Genomic DNA, 7,382 nt, shown 5'->3' on the forward strand with positions numbered 1-7,382 from the left:
TTTCCCCTTTCACTGTTTTACAATACCATGTATGACAACACAACAGAATACAAATTGTTTACCCAAAATGTGACAGAGATAGGTGACACACCAAAACCTAACAGCTGTTTTAAAAATATATATATTACAAAGCATGGAGGCCCTCTGATATTGCACACAGGCAAACTAACCACTCAGGTAAAAGCATCTATGAGGCTTGCTCCAGAACACATAAGGTAAAAAACGTATTTCTTTGTGCCCATACATTGTATAGATTCTGTAGTAAATGGAGCCAACAGATAAACCTTTCCATCATGGATCTGACCTGGTGGTGCCTCTTGCTATTGTAAGGAATAGCCAGCATGGATGCCTGTGAATCCAATTAGCATTTATGGGTGGGGATAGGTACCTAATCACCATTTATCCCTTTAAAACAAAACAAAAAAAAAAACAAAAAATCTCACCCTATATGCCTAAATTTGCTGCACATGTACTTAACTCGTAACAGGCAAAATTTGGCTCTTTCAGCCCTGCTCTACACCGTAGCCTGCTAGACCTGTCAACCACTAGTATGCTAAAATACCTCATTCTAATGCCACCTGTCAGTTTAAAAGTTGACTGAAAGGCACGTTATCACTTAGGACCATATACTGCCTCTGGTTAACATGAAAAATAACAACTTACATTGAGATTGATGGGAGTTGCATGTGTTTGTTGATCAACTGGGGTGTTGGAGGGAAGGAGAGGGAATCAGCACTGGTCATGGGGGGTCTGGGGCAGCTACACCACAGGATCCTATTCTCTAGAAATAGTGACAAAGACTGTGGCTGGAACCTGACGAGTCACAGGGGAGCTCAGTTTCAGCCCATGGGTCCCAAACATCTCTACGTGGTACTACATTTTGAATGCTAAAACTGTTCTTAAATGTCACTATCACATATGTACTTTTGTTTCTTTTCTGTTTGGAATGAATAGCTCCAAGACACATTTAGAATTAATATTAGTTTAAGAAAATGTTACTATGACAGAGAGACCCTTTGCTGGTTCACTGCTCTGTGTCAGAAACTTGTCAGGCCTGACAAACTCACTATACATCTAAAAAGAATATCTATTAGGTATCAAATGAAAACTTATAACACACTGGCCAGTACTATCATTGTGAAATGTATGTATTAACACTATATGAACAACTGCAGATACTTAGTGATATGATGCTTTGAAGTCTGTGACCGAACAAAGGGAGAAATAGGAGGGAAAGTAGTTATCTCCCTGTCTATAACGTAAATTGAGCAGGGTTAACCAGACAATGGTGACTATATTTGAGTCAACAGGAAATGCTGAGGCAATGCGAAATGCAAATTAACAAGAAAATGTGAAAAAGGGACCTGATGTCTGCACTACAACAAACACACAGCAGGAGCGAGGAACTTTATCTCCGAGTACATATCAAAAGAATACATTTCAAAGATTTTCTGGACTGCAAGAAGGGGAAAGAATTTTTTAGTTATCTATCACTGAGGGAACAAATAGATCAGCGCTCTTTGCATCCATGACCAGTGGAGCCCCAGCTATGTGGCTTGGTGGTGCTGAGCATGAGAAACAGCTGTAGGTGAGAAAAACTGCTTTAGACAAAGACTGGAGCGCTCCAAGGTTCCAGAAGCATGTTATACTTTCATTTTATTTGTAACCATTTTTGTTTCTATTATCTTTGCTTAGTAACACTTAAATCTCTGTTCTTTATTAACAAACATTCTTGGTTTTACTATAAAATCCATCTCAGTGCTGTAATATTAAAGTAAAGCTAAGAGGCTGGTATGTGTACTGTCTTTGGAGTCAGCAGACTTGGTAATATCTATGAGTATCCAGTGACAGGAACTGGATGCTGTAGAGGAACCCTCTTCGTGGTTTTTCTCAAAGGTTGGGGTGCACCATGGGTGACCAGATGTCCCAATTTTATAGGGACAGTCCCAATTTCTTACATAGGCACCTATTACCCCCCCACACACACCCCCGTTCCAATTTTTTACACTTGCTATCTGGTCACTCTAGGTGCATTTACTGCTAACCTGCAAGGCAAGCATAGGACTGGCAAAGTCCTGAGGAGAGTGCTGGAAAGACTGGTGTTGCACTGGAGCTGATGCCCAGTTACGAAACATAAACTCTCTCACACTGGAGGAAAGGGAGGTAACAAGGTCACCCACAGTCCTGAACACTCCTCAAAGGTGTCATAGTTAAAAAGCGTTAATAAATGTTACGAAACTTATGAATGAAAAGTTTGAAAACACAAAACGTAAAATGCAACCAGAACATTTAACTAACCAGTGAAAGAAAGTGTAAGCTATCTTAGAAGTAAACTTCAATTTTACACTTATATATTGACTTTACAACCTACATTTTGGTACTGGATGAAACCAAACAGATGTAATGGCAAAACAACCAGTGGATGAATCTTGGCTGTGTCACTGATACTCTCTGCAGTCTTCATCAAATCACTTAAACCTTCTGCCTTACTTTTTTTTTTAAGATGAAGATAATTGTAACTCCCACAAGGAGACAGATGATCCTCCCTTCATCTAAAATCCATTCCCCCTGGCCTCCACTGCCTCCTCTAGTCCCCTATCCATTCTCCCCATCAACTCTGGCCCCCACTTCCCCATCCAGGGATAATTTGTCCCTGGGCTTGCCAGGGATGACTATATCTGCTGTTGTGAAAAGTTATATTTGTATGTTTATCACTTTTCACAGCAACGAACTTACTAGTTAGCAAGTCTAAAAAATGCAGCAACAAGACAAGAATGTGCAAAGCACCTTATTTGTGTTTCTATTCTGTTTAGGTCCAGTAAAGAATAGACACAAGTGTACATTAAATCCCGACATAAATAAATTGCAATGATTTGGACACGTATATGGGCATATTTATTTGTCTTTCCTAAAGTTAATTAGGAATTTTAGTTAAACTTGTAAAAGTGGCGGCCAGCAAGAGTTGGCGGCCGCACTCTGAGGCCACCAAAATTTTTGTTGTGAGAACCCCTGCTCTAGAGAGAGGGTAGACCAAACAATCTTTTGTGCCTCTGCTTCACTACATTGGCAATCATTTAATTCAAGGTAAAAAACAATTAACTTGAGATAGCCAACATGTTTGTAAGGCTAATCTGGACACTCAAAGGTTTGTGCTAGGCTACTATGGAAGTCCTGCACTATTGCTACTGTACAGTGCTCCTCCTATATTCTGTCTGTGTTTTAACAAAGTTAATACAAATTACTCTCCTCCATGCAATGTAACAGAAGAGAATAATGTTCCTTAGAGTCTAGAAAGAAAACAAATTTGAACCTAATGTTATTTAAGAAAACCCTGCTCTTTGTTTTTGTTATTACAAATACCATTTCACACACAATGTAAGTACAGTATACACAATTACAATTTTAAAAAGAGGCAGTTAAGCCAAAAGAATGGGTTCTCAACTTTTTTGGATCCACAAATCAACAAAATGGACCAAAAATAATCATCCTCTAACCAATTATAATGCTGTTGTAGGATGTGGGCCATAGGAAGACATAATAGAAAGATTTTGGATGCTGGGGCTGCTGTGGATAAGGACAGCAAGGGGAACCTGTAGGCATCAACCTTCCCCAGTCCCAAAGCTGAGCATTGTCAAGGATGAGAAGGAAGAGCCAATGGCTGGAGCTTGAGGACAGGAAAGGGCTTAGGGCATGTTCTTTCCCTGCCCTCCCCACCCCTAATTCCTGGCAACCACAGGGTATTACTGATTTTCTTCCCCTCACTGCCAATGGAAATGACCCATTTCTCAGTCAGACCCCACATGGGTTGAGAAACACTTGTTTAGAGAAATAAGAAGACTACTGAAGTGAAGTGCTCCTGAGATTTAATCCTGGCATTAATGATGTCTCACCATGCAACCTTGGTTAAATAACTTTACTCTGTTTTCTCCTCTGTAAAACAGGGATAATATCCACCTACCACAGTGGGCTGTTGTGAGGATTAGTTATTTAACATATACTGTGCTTTAAGTGTTCACAGTGAGACCACTCAGAAAAGTGTTGAAGAGAACCAGCCTACTGCTTCTGTGCATTACTGCAGAACTACACATTTTATGATTTGCTCCATGTACCAAACATGCATCCAAGCAATTCCAAGGCCAAAAGGATCTCTCTCTCCCTCCCGCTCCCCGTCATCATTTCAACTCCTAAAAACACACATGAAGACATTCACAATGAGACAGTGACATTCAGCTCATCTACATACTTCATAGCTTCAAATAATGTCAGTCATATACACAGGTGTCTGGCCCTGGAAACTGGAACTGGTCATCTCACCTACGTGCATGATGCAGTCCCCTAGGAGCAACTATGGCCAAGCAGCACAAGTGTCAGCACCCTGCAGGGCTCATACATCACAGTGCCTGCCACCCCACCTCACCCCACCCTCAATGACCTCTGCTGTCTTCCTTTCAACTCCCTTGGCTTAACTACAGAGCTAGGAGGAGAGACTATTCTGCATTTAAACTCCTGCAAATCCTGCGCACAGGGAGCCAGCTAAGACCAGGTACTGTGGCCCGCCCTTAATATTTGCCGCGGTCTCTGGGGCTGAGTGGCAGGCTACAATTTCACCAGATCTAATCGTCCCTGCAAGTAAAACAAACAGGCTCCCCGCACAGGAGTAGCATTTACCCCCCCATTTGCAGCCCCCCTCGCCCCCACGTGCCAGACAACATTCCCACCCCCACACATCCTCCCGGGGGAAGCAGGGGCCCCACAACCCCCGCGCGGCGCCCCTCACCCGCCTGCTGCAGCGGGGCCGTGCGGGGAAGCAGCGCGATGACCCGACTCACTTCGAAGTGGAGGGGGCTGGGAAGCGGCGCTCCCGCAGCAAACGCCGGGCGCGCGGGCTGGCACGTTCTCGGAGCCCGCCGCGCTCGGGGGTGCCTGGGCGGGGCGTGGGTGGCACCAGGCTCGGCCCTCAGCCCCACGTCTCCTGAGGGAAGGAGTCCGGCCCCGCGCAGCCCTCCACCTGAGCAACCCCAGCTCCTGCCTCCCTCTCCGCCTCGCGGCCGCAGCGCGCCTGCCCGGGCCCGGAGCGGCCGGAACGGTCCGCCCACGCCGCGGCCTGAGGGGCGCAGGCAGGAGCCGGAGCTGCACTCCCCAGCGCCCGTCCTGCCTCCCACCCCGCCCCAGATTACTATCGAGCCCCCCCCCCACGCCCTTCAGGGGCGGAGGCGGGGCCCCAGTCTCTCAGCCACACCCCGAGCGGGTGTAAGGCAGTGCTGCCCTTGGCCCATTGGGGCCTTGAGCGCCGGGACGCCTGAGGTCATTTTAGACAGGGCAAGGCCTGGGCAGGCAGCGCGGGGTCTTGGTGTCTTGCAGCGCCGCACGTGGTCTTGTCTTAAAGGGGCACTCCCGGGTTAGAAATCACACCTGTCCCCTCATCTGCCCGTGGCACTCCACCGCGGCCACTGGGTTGTCTGCAGACTCCCCTAGCAGAGCTTCCTCCCCTCCAAAGCCACCACCTGGCAAGAGGGGTGGGGAGCCCTCGGCCAGTGCTTCCTTCTGCTCTGTACGCTGAGCCTCAGAAATCAATCCTGACCCTATCAGCAATATTTTATATCAGTGACCTGTCCTAGGGGTTGCCAACTTTGTGACTGCAGAAAATCATCAGCCTTCCTGCCTCTTGAGTCTCTGCCCCTTCCCTAAGGCTCTGCCCCTCTCACTCCATCCCCAATCCCTCCCTCGCTTGCTCTCCCTCACTCTCTCATTTTCATGGGGCTGGGTGTTGGGGTTCAAGAGGGGGTGAGGGCTCTCAGGTGGGGCCAGGGATGAGGGGACTCTGGGCTGGGGATGGGGCCAAAGGTTAGGAGTGTGGGAAGGGAGTTCTGGGCTGGGGCAGGAGGTTGGGTTACAGGAGGGGGTGTGTTGACTTGCAGGCTCTGAAGTTTTATATTGTTTTATTTTTGAGTGCAGTTATATAAAAATAATTCTACATTTGAAAGTTGCACTTTCATTATAAAGAATTTGCACTACAGTACTTGTGTGAGGTTAATTTAAAAATACTATTTATTTATCTTTATACTGCAAATATTTGTAATAATATAAAGTGGGTTATGTACTCATATGCTGTGTTGTAATTGAACTCAGTATATTTGAAAATGTAGAAAATATTTGAATAGATGGTAGTCTATTGTTTAACAGTGCAATTATAAGTGATTAGAAAATAATCTCATGATCAATCTTAAAAATTGTTTGACAGTCCTAGAACATAGCATAGAATGTCAATCTTTAAATGTTGTATAGCACATCAGTACCATGATACAGAAATTCTTTAGATCTGATCTATTGACTTCCCTTACTACAGGTTTTTTCAGAGGGGGAGGACCTGTGTCCATGCAGTAAGAAGGATGAACTAAGGCCTGTTGTCCCTGATCTATACATACATCACAACTGCTACTGGTGTTAAATTCAATTCCACACACCCGTAGTCCTAAATGTTCTAGATACTTTCCATTTAAAATAGAAACCATATGCTCCTTATGAAGCCTATTCCTATCAGATGTTGATCAACACCCTCAATGTCTACTGCAATTAATGGAAGTTGTGAATGCTCAGCGCATGATGAGTTGCTGAGCATCTTGTTGGAGCAGACCCTTTATCTGCACTGGAACTCCCATGATTTTAAGTGGTATATGGCCCTTAATATTACTTCAAAATATTCTGAGGCTTTTTTATCCATCTTATTAATTACTATTAGTAATGGATCCTATTCAGCAATAAATGTACATATTCAGAGCTCTAGTATTTGGAAGACATCAATGCATTTGAGGGGCTGACAGCCATTCCTAGCTGAACTGTAGCTTTTCCTCATATTCTGCCCCCCTCCAAAACAAGGAGGTCTCCAGAATTGTTTCTGGCATTTGTGATGAATGTCAGACCCTAATAAAGGATATGGTTTGGCTAAAAGTAGTAAGAGATTTAGCACAGTGTATAATTTCTCATCTGAAATAGGCATTTCAGGAGCCAGTTTCTTGAACATAAATTTCTTCCAGACACTTGTTGGAATAAACAATGCTTTCTAGCCTCCTCCAATATATTGCCAATAGGATCTGTCTTTACGCATCTTTCAGTTAAATCAGTGATCCAAATACAAGATTCATTGCTCATAATTTGGATTTTTTACAATCTCAAAACTTTAGGTTCATTAACCAATGAGTGGATTATACTCTTCTATACAAAGTGTTTCTGTTTTTCCTTTTGGTCAGATCTAGAGCTAAATCCTACTCTTTTTATTCCTGGGAGTAAGTTGAGCAGTGCTTGGTCTGTAATATACATATCTTAATTTATGGAGTAAGTTATTATTATAGTAGTGCCAAAAGGGACAACCAAGAACGGGCCCC

At 44.3% G+C, this 7,382-nt stretch overlaps 1 protein-coding gene across 4 annotated transcripts in view; it reads right to left on the reverse strand.

Annotated features, from left to right (window-relative positions):
* The window catches only part of EYA1 (EYA transcriptional coactivator and phosphatase 1), a 274,302-nt gene extending 269,407 nt beyond the window's left edge, over nt 1-4,895 (reverse strand). For 2 of the 4 annotated variants that reach the window (XM_050940917.1, XM_050940913.1), the window contains exon 1: nt 4,830-4,895. The gene's annotated coding sequence lies outside the window, so the exon portion shown is untranslated. The other 2 variants (XM_050940919.1, XM_050940915.1) reach the window with 1 other exon arrangement.
* Between the last annotated feature and the right edge of the window lie 2,487 nt (nt 4,896-7,382).

This window comes from Gopherus flavomarginatus, chromosome 2 (assembly GCF_025201925.1).
Source record: "Gopherus flavomarginatus isolate rGopFla2 chromosome 2, rGopFla2.mat.asm, whole genome shotgun sequence".
NCBI classification, from domain to species: Eukaryota; Metazoa; Chordata; order Testudines; family Testudinidae; genus Gopherus; species Gopherus flavomarginatus.